Here is a 14,727-nt window from a genome sequence, read left to right as displayed (position 1 = left end):
TTTAATAATGTTTTATGAGGCTAGGTTAGGTTTTTGCTTTAAAATTGCAATATGCTAGAAATGGCTAGGGTACAGGTAGAATTATGGTTTTTGATATTTCAAAGGTGAATAGATAGGTTAGGGAAGTTGGGATTTTGCTTTGAAATTGCAATATGCTGGAAGGGATTACGGGTTTTTACCAAGATTTATGTTTATTGATGTTTTAAATATAAAAGGGGAGGTTAAAGGGTTAGGTTTCGGCTTTGAAATGACAATATGCTGACTTAGTTGTAGTGTTTTTTAACATTAGTTAAATAACTACCGTTATATTTTATTAATTATATTATTGAAAAGTACTCTTCCTTTTATTAGATGAAATGATGATAATATGTTGAATATTAAATCGAATTTAATGATAAATCATCATTGGATAATAATATCATCAAAATGGAATGACGGCTCCAGTTACGGTGCTCGGTAACCATCATCACAAAGAACGTTACATTCAAAGAACTGACTGAATGGAACGGGAAAAAACCGTTACTAACGCATGCGCGATACGGTGCTGTCTGAGACCGAGAGTGGTTTGTCTCAATATTCATCTCATTAAATTTAATCTAATAATAATTATCATTTCCTTGATAAAATAATCAATTTAATGTCAAATTGATCAAGAAAATATATTTTTTGATAATTTTCTTGAAAAATTTGCTTTCATGACAGAGATCGGATTTTTATTTTTATACAAACCTGAAATGGCGGCTAATTCAAAAAGCTGTGATACAACAATCCGAATTTCAAAACCACAGAAATTGAGTTATTTATGTAAGTTAGTTATATAATTTGGTAGGTATTCTATTCCAATTTCCTTTGAAAATGATAGAAAAATAGGAATCCCATTTAAAAATAATTAATTTCAATGGATTAATTCTGAAATAACTTTCATTTATATTATTATTTTCACTGGTACGAGTAGGTCTAACCTATATGGGTAGGTAACTTAAGCATGGATGAAGTCTATAGTGAGGTCCACGTTATAATGACAGTATTTCATCAACTTTGGTTTTGCTATCCTTGTCTATCATTCAACAAAGCCGGTGGTACTATCGTTTTCTAGGTCCTCAACGATGCCAATTATGTTTTTGACAGTGTAGAAATATAATTAATCAATGCAGAGAATCGGAATCGCTATTCTTCTATCTTTATTCGCTGCCATTATAATGTGGACCTCACTATAGGATGGTTAGTTATCAACTTTTAAAATGTCATTTCAGGTATTTAAATTTGTGTTCCTCATAAGGTAATGTTTAAAAATTATTTCATTGTTTCAAAAATACATTAATCAATTATACGACTTGTGTACTAAAGTATTTTGATAGAATGAAGAAAAAAAATGGCGGCTGACCCGGGGCAGACTAGTGATCCCATCGAACGACAACCAGACCACAGAATAGCTACATAATGGAAACCTCTAATCAAACGCCTATCTAACCAATGCTTTTTACATGACGCCAATACTAAACTTGTCACGTGACGTTGGGAAGTTCCAAACCTGGACGACATCGCTATTCTTCTATCTTTATCCTCTTCCATAATAACATGGACCACACTATAGTTTTAATTTCTAACAAAATGATGCAGTCACATGTCGTGGTCTTGGTGCACTCAAATCTTAGTTAGATTGACACCTTCCATTTTGTGTGTATTCTGTGGCTGAACGGTTGCTCATGAATCATGACTGACAGATGTTTCCCCTGTTGATCATATTTTGTAAACAAAACTAGAACTTAACCTATTTCATTGTAATCAATTAAAATGGAAAACCATCAGGTGATTGGAGTAGTTTTAAATGCTTTGTAAAATATTTTAAATGTTATTGAATTTATGTAATCATGCATTTTCTGCTCCCAAATAAATTATAATGGTGTCCATTATTTGTAAACAACCTCATATTCAGCCATGTCTGTTCATGTTCAGCTACTCTATTTACGTTTTTCCATTGGTGGAAAAGTATGATTAACTGATCAGTGAACGAACCAGATATGATGTATTTTTTTTCTTATCAGTTAGACCAAAGACCTTGAAGAGGTATAAACGCACAATACCTATGCCTTCCCAATGCTAGCTTTTACTTGAAATTAAAGGTTCCATTGAGGTATTTCAGCACAAGATATTATATAATATATATTTTTTGTAATATTATAGATCACAAAAATCTTCAAGATCTTTAGTATGTAATAATCTTCCAGGCTGTTCCCTTAATGGCCGATTTCAATTCCAAATAATCTAGCGCTGCATATGAGTCTATGCATCGTTCAACGAGAAAACAGTACTTTGTTCAGAGCCACGTTCACTCACCGATCTCATCGTTCACTCACCGATCAGTGGCTTTGAACTCAACCATTGTATACTGTGACCAGACATCGACCGGTCTCTGCTGTTTGGCGCGTAGTTTTGAATATTCGGATGGCGCGAATATTTGAATAAAACACACACACACACACACACACACACTGGTGTGACACTAAACGTAGGTTATGTTTTGCAAAACAAACATTGCTCATGCTGTAATAAAATGACAATAATTATTATGATGCACCAAACATTGTAGGGCCAGTTGCTGCGGTTGTTGTGGAGGAAATCCTTTAAGGGTTTTCAATGAATTATTCCAACAGAAACGTAATAATACGAAACCTCACAACTTGGGTTATTTTGAAATTATAATATCACTTTGTAATATGAGTGAGTTTAAGAGCCATTTTAGAATGTCTTGGCAAACCATGCAGATAAAAGATTCCATACTATTATCATCAGAATCTTTCCACTGAAATTTTGTAAACATGGTTAATGTAGCAATATTCTATTCTCAGGTCACCTACTGAAAACAGACCAAGTGGGTCGCGGTGTAGATTTTGGATTCTTGTTTAATAATCATGAATAGGTAGGTATATTATAGGCCTATATTTTTTGGCATCGTCAGAAACCACTGCACAGGTCTTCATTGAATGAAAATAATACCATTTTCCCTAAAAATATATTTTGGCTGCTTTTAAATTGTATAAAAATAAAAACAAAAACTGATTCACTTTTGACATTTTAAAAGAACCAAAATGAGTTTAGAAATAGAGCCAACATTACATTTTCTAAACCAAACTTTTATAAAAACATTTTGAGAGACTAATTTCTGTTGTTGCACCATTTCTCTTGAGTTGTTACTCATCTCAAGTAGCTGGTTTGCTATTTTATTCAAAATTTACTATCTTTTTAATTTTTTATAATGAAATCATAGTGCTGTAGACTATTTTAAATTCTTATAATTTATTTCCAATGACCAGGCATTCCTGGATAGATCGATCGCGTCTTCAGTTATAGGATGGTTATAGTTGACTAGGCCTAACTATAGGCCCGCCACAAAGTAGACCCACGCTAATCCATGGAAAGCAACCCACGCCGTGGGATGTTTTGTAGGCCTAAACCATTGCTAAGCTTTTCCAGACATCTGTGTAATACATGCAATGAATAATCCACTTGTCAGCTGATTGATTATGAATAATTCTATAGCAATGGTTTACAAAACATCCCACGGCGGCGTGGGTTGCTTTTCGTGGATTAGCGTGGGTCTACTTTGCGGCGGGCCATATGAGCGTATAATAGAGGTACTGTAAGATATAGCCCATACGAAAAACCAAACATGGTGTATTTCAAATCAAAAATTGGAAGATTGTTTTTTTTTTATTAAATTCCAATTTTACGAAGATTAACATCAACATTTTCAGGTGCTCTTAGAAGTTATAGGAAGGAGAATTAATCAGCCTGCAAATATAAAAATACCTCTTGAGGAGAAAATACTTTTTACAGTTTGGAGGTTGAGCAAATCAGAGACATTCTTAGCTGCTGATGACAGATATAATTTTTCTCAAAGTACTGCTCATAGAACATTCTATGAGATAGTGGATGTCATTGCAGCTTCAGTAGATGAACATGGTCGACACTCTCGCAGCAACAAAAGTCATCTGATGTAACTAATAACAGCCTTTACTAACTCCATAACTTGTGCTTGCTACATAAGAACTTCCTTTAATACAAGATTATCACCCGGTTGCACAACGGTCTATAACTTTTAATCACAAATAAATTTCACTTTTGTTGCCTCAGTGGTCCACACATGACCCTCTGTGGTGACTTCTGTAACATAAAGAGAACAATAATGAACAATGATATTAAAAGATCATTAAGTAGTGAACATGATTGACATCCATAAGGTAGGCCTACTAAGCATTATGTTACAATTACTAGTAGTGCAGTCTATTATATACAGTGGTGCTTGCAAAATATATTGTAGTTTTGAATTTTCAATATGATATAAATCACTCTCAAACAGGCTGTATCAGTGCCACTTTTTTGAAATTGTTCAAGGAGGAAACTTCAAGCTTGGCTACAAAATCTTACAGAAGCTTGATAAATTACACCGGAAGAGTAGCTCAAATAATGTTATAATCATGAACATATAACATAGAAGAAACGCGTCTATAGTGAGGTCACGTTATATTGGCAGTGAAGTAATATAGAAGAACAACGTTGCCGATTCTCTGCCTAGTCACTGCCTTTTATAGAGGATAGCTGATACCAGTATATCTTATGTAATATCAATTGTTCATTCTTCTTTAGAACAATCAATTTATTGTACTCATCAAGTAAATTTACTTTTCAATAAATTATACACTTGCATAATTAGATTGAACATTTTGTTAATAATTAACTATTATTGGATATATTACTTCTACATTGTAAAAAAACTGGCAAAAGGACAGCAACACCAATGTTAATCAAATACTGTCATTCAATCAATTACTGACTATCCTATGGAAAATTAAAGGTTACAAATTTTCCTAAACATTTCATAGAGATTTCCTATACTGTGAGTCTTCTAGGTTGTTCTCTGTATATTCTTTAGTATTGAAAAGACAGACTTCTTTCAATTGTGGAGTAGCTGGTTCAAGTTTTCAAAATGCAATGGGTTTAAAGCTGCATATCATACACCAAAGTTTTAACAGATTCTTCTATAAAAAAGTTGTTAATTATCTTTAAAAATTTGATGTTCTCAAACAATGTGGAGCAACAAAAGCTGTCAAATTTTCGCTTAGAGAACATAGCTTGCATGGACTTGTAATGAAGGAAAATTTTGTTGGCAACTTTCTCAGTGTTTTCGACAATGTATGGAAAACAAGAATCATGTTAGATAGAGGGATTTTAACAATTTGAGGAAGCAATGTTGTTGTGATTCTAACATATTGCCATAATTTGTTGAAAACTTTGAATGACAACTCTGCTAATGTAAAAGCTCCAAGTTTTTAGCATGGCTTAAATTATCACAGTCTCTACAAAAATAGCAGCAGAATATGGTAGAATTATTTATACCAATGTGACTACTATCACTAATCGTTATTATGTGATAGAAATTATATTATAAGAGGATTGCATGGAAGCGGCTTACCTGCTGCTACACCAGCCATCTCGATGTGGCCATAGTTTTCTTTCAGATAGGACTGGAAGAAGTCCGAGCTGCCTGTAAAACAAAAATCATAAAGTTTCAGTACTTGAGCTGTTGAATTTAAATTTAAATCAATCTCTATGAAATGCAGGGGACCTGCATAGCAAATAAAATTATTCTTATAGAAAGCAAGAGATATTTTTTATAATATTTATAATGCATAGGCCTATTCCATAGAATAACAAACTTTCTAATGAAATGAAAATGAGTGAAGCTTATTGGGTTTAAGTTTTTGTTTAGCCGATTAAGTATTCTGAAATTTGATAATGAAATTCTATTATTTTTTTAATAAACTAGGCCATAAACAAAATATTGAAAAGTATACATATGAATTCATACTATAAGTAGTATCCTACAACTATATTCCTTCAAATAAACTTGATAATTCTATAAGACAAGTGATCGGTTGAATGCCTGTTTGAAAGACTACGAAAGGATGATAATATCTTCAACGAACTTGGAGGGCATTCCTATTCTATAAATTAAACTCTCATACACTTAAAACAGGATAATGTGTGGTGAATTCCAATTCTTTTCAATATCCACATTATTTTCCTTTAACCGGAGAAAATAATAATTGGGCATAATTATTTAAAAATAATTTTTCAAATTGCAATTTATTCAGTTTTTAATGCATTTATGATGTGAGTGTTATACTATCACGATCACCCCATACTCTCTTTTGTTCCACATTGGGGCTTTCTACCACATAGAGTGTGAGTGATGTATTTGTGATAAAAATTATGTTTCTAGATTCTGCCTTGGTCACTGAGTAGAAATAATTTTGAATCCAAAGTTCTTTATCGAAAATTCAATTGAAATTTAATTGTTGATCAATCCAATTGATTGTTTATAACATATAACAAATAAAATCATCAAATATCATAATATAATATCATAAGGAAGGAAGTGGTGCGCTTAACATCTTCATCCATCAATCATGCACATTCTCCTTCTGATGGAATGCCCTGCACTAACAACCTTTATTCTCTGCAACCGCACTTGATTTCATTTTTATCAAATTAATATTAGCTATTCCTTTATAATAACTTCTGCATTGAGATTGGTATTAGAATCAGTTTTGAAAGGATAGATATTGGCTGAGTTTGCAGAAGAATATCACAATGAACAAAGGAAACAGCTCGAATGTGTACAACGTAATAAATAACGAGGAAGCTCAATATAACTATCAAAGTATTCAAGCCAAGCCTAATTATTATGATTATAAAACAGTGATTGTAAAACTATAGGTCTATAATTTTCATTTAAAGTATTACTAGGAGAAATAGGCTTCATTCAGTACTTTTTTCCACTCTATAATTGTTGGGATATTAAAACTTTGAATAAAAAGCCTCCAGTAGAAAACCTTTGAGGCCATTCATCTTTTCAAATGTAGCCAAATTAAATCTATTCATTTCTTCTACGAATATCCCTTCTCGTGGTATCAAATGAGAGTTCTCTATCTCCAAACCGGTATGCCCTTACATTATCTAGCATTCTGGAAGATCTAGGAGTTCAAAATTGATGAATTTGTAAAAAAATGAAGATAAATATTGTATAAATCGTAGGAGATGTTGATGGGACTTGAAAGTTATGTATATTTTTTGGAAAAAGACTTACAAAGTTGCTCAAGAAAAATAAAGATGAATATTGTATATGACCGTAACACACAGACTATCACCTGCTCAAAGTATGTGGATATGTGTACCTGGATTAAGATTATTGATATATTTTTTCCTGGATTAAGAGTGCACTTCTAAAGGGTTAAAGATGTTGAACCGGCAAGATATTATCATAGAGAAACAATAGCGTAAGGTTATACTATCCTTTCTCTATGATATTATACACTGATTCTATGTAGGCCTAATCTACAGTCGGCTACACAGACAAGATATCAAGGATTTTGAGAGAAATAATATTAGGCCTATACTCTAATTAATGTTTTCACGTTTTTAATTCCTTATTCAATGATCGATTCATCAAATTCATCAGCATTGAGTAATTGAATTACAAAAGAGCCAGGGAAAGCATGTTAATTTTCAATAAGAGAGCAACAGGTATTCGATGTGCAGGCTCTTACAAAATCGATTATTCTGGAAGATCAAGCCATCCAAAAGTATCAAATTTATAAAAAAATTGAAGGTAAATATTGTATAAATCATAGGGAATGTCGATGGGACTTGAAAGTTATGTACTTTTTGAAAAAAAAGGCTTACAAAGTTGCTCAAGTTGCACCAATGACGTCATACCGACCAGCTGGTTTGGATTTGTTACTGTGCATCTTTTCGTGGCCACTACCTTGTATTCTAGGTATATTGCTTTAAACTGTAAAGTAATTATTAACTTTGAATATTATGATATACCATTTCATGTCAACAAATCAGATTATTTTCATCAGGTCAATTAAAATTTCTAGATTTCTCGCGAGATACGGTAAGGTAATTAATTACACAGCTGATCTCCCACACAGGCACACGCATCTTATGTTATCAACAGACGAAAGAATTATCATCTGTTTTTCCAAGGATGAATTATCCTTTTCATGTCCTTCAGCAAGTTTTCCCAGGGATGAGACCTAGTGCAATCGAATTTTTATGTCATAAACCTACTATGTTCCAAATTTCGTGAAAATTGTTAGAGCTGTTTTTGAGATCAGATGAACATAAATAACCATATAAATATCCAGATTACCAGATATAAAAGTATTCAGATATAAATATATATACAGAAATTCCTTGCTTAATTGACCGAGCGAAGTGAGGTCTAAGATTCAAGTCGACGGTTTGGCATTTCTCTTAATGTTTAAATGTTGTAACGTTATTTTTTCAGTAACGTGTTGCCCTGCTTGGCTGCAGTCGGTAGAGCATGATTTGTAAGATATATAACCTTTTTTGTGGTTCCTAGAATAGTAATAATACCAATTTCTCACTGGCTCTCCCAGGAGCTCCCGCAGTTCTCTGCTTTTGCTGGTTACTGACGTCGGCCGCTCCAACAGTTCACAATTTCTGTGACTGATTTGTTGTATTCCGCAAATACAGATGCAATAGAATGTAGACAGATATAAGGGCTCTGATTATCGTGCGAGACGATGCGACACCGCCACCAATGCCACTCGCCACCATTCACCAAAGTGGTCAGCAATGAAAAATGATACCGAGTGGAATCAAAGGCGATATTCTATCAGAATACCTTATAAATTCTATGAATTTATGTGCTGCAACTTACTACTATGACCTTGAGATTCTTCGAATCAGATTTGTTGATACTGGATAATTTATATAAATCTCGGGAACGTATTATTTCCAAAGATTTGATAATCAATGCTGCATATCGCTGTCTTATCCAACTTATTCGGTGAAGAATATAGTCGGATGGTAATCTTAATAATATTTCAATACTGGTAACTAAATAGATTATAGCGAGATTGGTCATGCATGGAGATAGGGAAATGAAGAAAGGGTACACCATTCAACTAATGACACAAATATATTACATAAAATATCAACGAATAAATAAATATATAGAGCAACAAGTATAAAAAATAGATAAAGAACAAATATATATATATATATATATATATATATATATATATATATATATGTTGCACATTCACGGCGAAACGCGGTAATAGATTATCATGAAATTTTACAGGTATGTTCCTTTTTAAATTGCGCGTCGACGTAAATATACAAGGTTTTTGGAAATTTTGCATTTCAAGTATAATATAAAAGGAAAAAGGAGCCTCCTTCATACGCCAATATTAGAGTAAAAATCAGACTAGAATTATTCATTATAAATCAGCTGTCTAGTAGACTACTAGTAGTTCTGTGAACAGTAGACCTCGCGCTCAGTAAGTTACATGTTACATAGTTAAGACCTGTTTTTATGTTTTTTTCAAAAATTAATGAATAATTTATCAATTTAAAATGTCTAGAAAAAATCCTAAATAAACATAGAGCTTTCTGTCCTATCGTACCATGACGTGTCGTCCCGGAATGTGAATGTGAGCAGGACCTCCTAAATACCGGACCTAAGCATACAAACAAGATGGCCGCCATGTTTGGTGGAATATCTTACTGCCATCAGCTAGGTTCCAGCTCTGTCTAAAAACTTATTACTGTTCGAAATCATTTTTAAGAATTTAAATAAGGTTTAGTTAAATTAATTTAATTAAGGTTTATTAAAGAAGTAATTATTTGATAGAGTAACTGGACTTTATTTATTCTCATGCACATAGCATTCATAGCAATTCTCATGCACATAGCTTATAATTATCGTTATTTTATTCTAGCCTAAGAATTCAATGTTCTCAATTTTCGTGATTTTGCTTGCTGGGGCAACTGATTATTATTCTTCATGTTGCAGTAATTGTTTCAGAAATATATTGCCAAATACCTTTACACATGATTTAATTGTGTTGTAAGAAGGTTGATTTGGAAAAATTGTAGGGAAGGCACAATCACATAGTTTTACTTTTTTTCTTGGAACAGTCACATAAGAACTATCTTTACACAAAAACTTGTCTTCTTTAATAATGTCTGATGCTCTAAATTGATTGATACACACAGCCGAATTGTTGGTGACTCTAGAATCTTTCCACACCTTGTCCATTTTTTCCTCAGCTCTTTATCTTTGGGAAAAGTAAGTATTGTCACTAAGGGGGTTTTTCTATAATATAGTTAGATTTACACCCAGGAACACAACAATTTCTAGGCATGTTCAATTGAAACTGTTCATAGGCCTACTCATTGTAGCATGTTGTTATAAAGCTAAATGTTGAGTTACAGATAATAAAAAAAAATCAATCTAGGCTATGGTTGAATATTATAAAATTATTGTTGATTAAAACACTTTGAACACTCACTATACATTTTGAATTCTTAGAACTTTACTATTCAAAATTTGAATGTATTAAACATTTACTAAAAACTTTGAATACTAAAAAAATCTAATTCGAATCTCTATTGCATATTAGATAATTATAAAATGATAATTGCGATGAATTATAAAACTCGTAAATATTATAAAGCCCGTGACAATTTTAAACAAACTTCAATTAACTACAACTTAATACAAAAAACTGATGACAACATAATATCAGTGTCAGCTGAGTTGAGACCCCACCAAATATCAGCGCCATTTTACTAAATTTTCACACAGGCGCAGGTCCGGTATTTAGGAGGTCCTGGTGTGAGTGCTGTTATCAGGTCTGGCTGCAACTCTCTACAACGTTGATGGAAAGATACATTTTCAAGATGTTTGATGTTTTTGAATGGGTAGTAGATGGTAGATGACAGTAAAATAGGCACTCTTTCTAGATTATAGTTCTATAGTAACATATGATAAGGACATTTCAATTATTATAATTAAGAGATTGGGAGAAGAAGAATATACATGCTAAAAGACGTACTTTAAACCCATAGAAACCAAGTTTTGTTGCAATCCGTCCAGTAGTTTTACAGAAATCGTGATCAGTGAGTCAGTGAGATAAGAATTTTATAAGTATAGATTACTGTTTTTGAGTTCTCTACAAAAAATCTGGTGTGGTGCACTCACACAACTTCCTTGCCGTTATGAAAATTGATCACTTGACGCTAGTGTTCACGCGCATCTCAAGTCTACTATTCAAAGATCTAAGCCAGCTGGTGACAGGACAATAACGCTGCGGACACATGAAGTCTGCTATCTCTTCATAGTGATTCAATAGAATCAACACTTGCCAACAGTTTGCAAATTGAATAATCTTATTTTCTCGAACTTCGAGTTTATTTTCAATTTTAGGTGAAAATGTTACAGAACATTAATTGTAGAGATTTCTTATGATCAATCCTTTCATTTTGAAATTTTTTGTTCAAATTGTATCTGAAGCCTGATGATTGAGAATCTAAAATCAAACTTTGAATAGATGGGGCGGAGCTCCAGAAATTTTCACAGATATGGGATTTGTGGCAGTTGATAGATCTCATCAATGACAATTTTAGGTATAGGCCTACATTTGACAAAGTCGTTGGAGCGGTTTTTCGAGAAAATCGCGGAAAAACCTGTTTTTGACAACATTTTCGCCATTTTAGCCGCCATCTTGAATTGCATTTGATCGAAATTGTTCGTGTCAGATCCTCATAGTGTAAGGACCTTGAGTTCCAAATATTTCAAGTCATGACGTTAATTGGGAGATGAGATATGTACACAGACGCACGTACAATCACACACACACACACACACACACACACACACACACACACACACACACACACACACACACACACACACACACACACACACACACACACACACACACCAACACACACACACACACACAACACACACACACACACACCACACACCACACACACACACACACACACACACACACACCACACACACACACACACACACACACACACACACACACACACACACACACACACACACACACACCACACACACACACACACACACACACACACACACACACACACACACACACACACACACACACCACACACACACACACATACATACATACATACATACATACATACATACATACATACATACATATAGACCAATACCCAAAAAACACTTTTCGGACTCAGGGGACCTTGAAAAGTGAAGAAATTTAGAAATTGGGGTACCTTAATTTTTTTAGAAAGCAATACTTTCCTTATCTATGGTAATAGGGCAAGGAAAGTAAAAATGTATACTAGAATCAATTCTGTAGAATCAATAAACTTATTCTCGAATCAATCAAAGTAAAGAATGAAAAATAACTTTTTGTGTAGTTGAGAAGTTGATATTGTGGTAATTATTCATATTGAATGAAAAAGACTAAGAAATTGTCAAAAAACCACTGATTTATTGATAATTAGAAAGACTGGTTTCGGTTATTACACTATTGTCAATCTCTGATAAACAATCAGAGATTTGATTTTATCAGAGATTGACAATGGTGTAATAACCGAAACCGGTCTTTCTAATTATCAATAAATCAGTGGTTTTTTTGACAATTTCTTAGTCTTTTTCATTCAAAATGAAAAATAAATAAATGTGAGGCATCAATATCATAAAATACAGCGCCTTATAATATCAAATGAAAAAAAATACAGTACAAATGACTCATATTTATACTAAATTTCAATTATGATATCCTATTCAGTTACGGTACTGTTCGATGAGTGGTTTTCGATTACGAGTTCGATCAGTGAATGTTAACACTATTCTTATCACTATCACTAATTGTTTCGTAGTATGCTTACCAAGGATTCCATGATTGAGAAGCCTTTATAGCATTCAATCATACACACAAGATTGAGAATAATGTGCGAGAAAGTCTCAGATCATGCTCTTTTCGAGTCTCTACAATGCGGACTGTAGTACTGGAACCGGCCAAGAAAATTACAAAATAGCGTGCTCTCTCTGATTCTCTTTTGTGATCAAAACTCCAAGGGTTCGTGAAAACTTACATTCAAGTTAGTGAGCTTCCATTCTAGAGGTGATGAACTCCATGAACATCAAGTATAACAGCTATTAAGATGTTATTGTTGATCAAACACCTAGAACCACTGAATAAATACATTACCGTACAATGAAGTTGATAGATAAACTTCTTTATAGTCCTCGATGTACTAAGTACAGTTGTAGGACAAACTTCAAACTACACTTCAGGTCTATTAAGTCAAATAGAGAGTGAATACTTATAATTGAAGCGAGACTTTTGAGTATACTATTAAATTGTTGATTAACTCAAATAATATAATAATAGAACATCATACTGAAGAATTGAAGAATTCTTAGAACTATTGATGAGAGGAATCGTTGAGTAAAATGATAAAAAAAATTGTCGGGCCCGTCCGGGATTTGAACCCGGGACCTCCTGCACCCAAAGCAGGAATCATACCCCTAGACCAACGGGCCTTGATGATTGGTAATTGTTAGTATTAAATGAGATATGAAAATGTGCGCTAGGTGGAAATGATGACCTTGTTCAGTGCACATTTCAAGAAATGAAAGTGAAAGCGATTCAAGAGGTGAATTTGTTCTGGTTACATTAATAGCTCCTAGAACACGCTCTGCACGCTGTGCTAATATTGTCATAGAACAGTGTTCTCACTCTTTGTAAAACTATGTTCAAATTGTCAGCACCAAAATATAACATATGACTTATGAAATTATTGAACAACTGTTATAGAGTTCCTACTTTCAAATCAAGGCCAAAATCGTTGTCCGTTTGTATGTTCTACAATAGCTTGCGAACGCTTTGATCCAAATAAATTTCGAACACATATTTTTCCAGCCTTTTTACAGATCTAGTTCATTGGACAACAAAATTCATTGACTCCTCCGTCCTTTTTCAGACAAAAAAGGATATCAGGTTTTTTAAAATACCTCTCAGAAGATAGCCCAGTCAACAAAGTGTTATAGAGGGAAAAATTAGTTCCAAATTTCAAGTCATGACATTAATTGGGAGATGAGATATGTACACACACACACACACACACCACACACACATACATACAGACCAATACCCGATGTAGAAGTATTGGTGTATACTATTGAATAACTACGTTTATATTTAAATGAGAATTTAATAATCTGACTCCAATAGATAAAACTACAAATAATACAGTACAATCACATTATTGGCAGGCCAGCTACAGGAGACTTTCGGTAAGCACGTGTTTTCGATAGGAATCTTGCAACTCGACTGTCTCCTTGTGGAAGGTCTAATATCTATTAGAGGGAAAGGGAGGTGGAAGTTACAAAAATAGGAAAGAGAGTGGGAGTGTAAAGAGTGAGACAAAGGAGGAATGGATGTGAGTTGTGAGGGGTGGAAATACTATGCAGGTATGTGTTGGTGCGACGGACTTGAACGGAAGGACCTTGGACAATGGTAACAGAATTCAATTCAAATTCAATTCAAATTCAGAATGGAAAGCAATAGGGGAGTGCAAGGTTACTGCAAGGGTTCAATATGCAAACAATAAGCAATACAAATACACAGATGGAATACAAATATATATACCGTTTTTGAGTATAGGCTCTGTTCTGAACAAAGCTCAGGCTAGAGCTACCAGAGGACTGTAATTTACTATTCAAATAATCAAATACAGACAAGGGGCAAAATTTAATCTTCAATTTGAGTCAGGTTATTTGTACAGTTAAACTCTGCATTAATGAACAATAAAAAAAAGCAAAAA

General features: G+C 33.5%; 1 long non-coding RNA gene and 1 other non-coding gene across 2 annotated transcripts; both read right to left on the bottom strand.

Moving 5' to 3' along the window:
- Positions 1–3,874: 3,874 nt before the first annotated feature.
- Positions 3,875–6,418, bottom strand: LOC120352672. The gene is made up of 2 exons (XR_005572012.1): positions 5,474–6,418; positions 3,875–4,164 (listed from the first exon to the last, which is right to left on the bottom strand). It is a non-coding gene; the product is annotated as an uncharacterized LOC120352672 (long non-coding RNA).
- A 6,954-nt stretch (positions 6,419–13,372) lies between these two features.
- Positions 13,373–13,444, bottom strand: Trnap-ugg. The gene has a single exon. It is a non-coding gene; the product is annotated as a tRNA-Pro (tRNA).
- Positions 13,445–14,727: the final 1,283 nt, after the last annotated feature.

Source organism: Nilaparvata lugens, chromosome 8 (assembly GCF_014356525.2).
Source record: "Nilaparvata lugens isolate BPH chromosome 8, ASM1435652v1, whole genome shotgun sequence".
NCBI classification, from domain to species: Eukaryota; Metazoa; Arthropoda; class Insecta; order Hemiptera; family Delphacidae; genus Nilaparvata; species Nilaparvata lugens.
The sequence above is the reverse complement of the archived record's forward strand: the minus strand, read 5'-3'. Positions and strand labels throughout refer to the sequence as shown.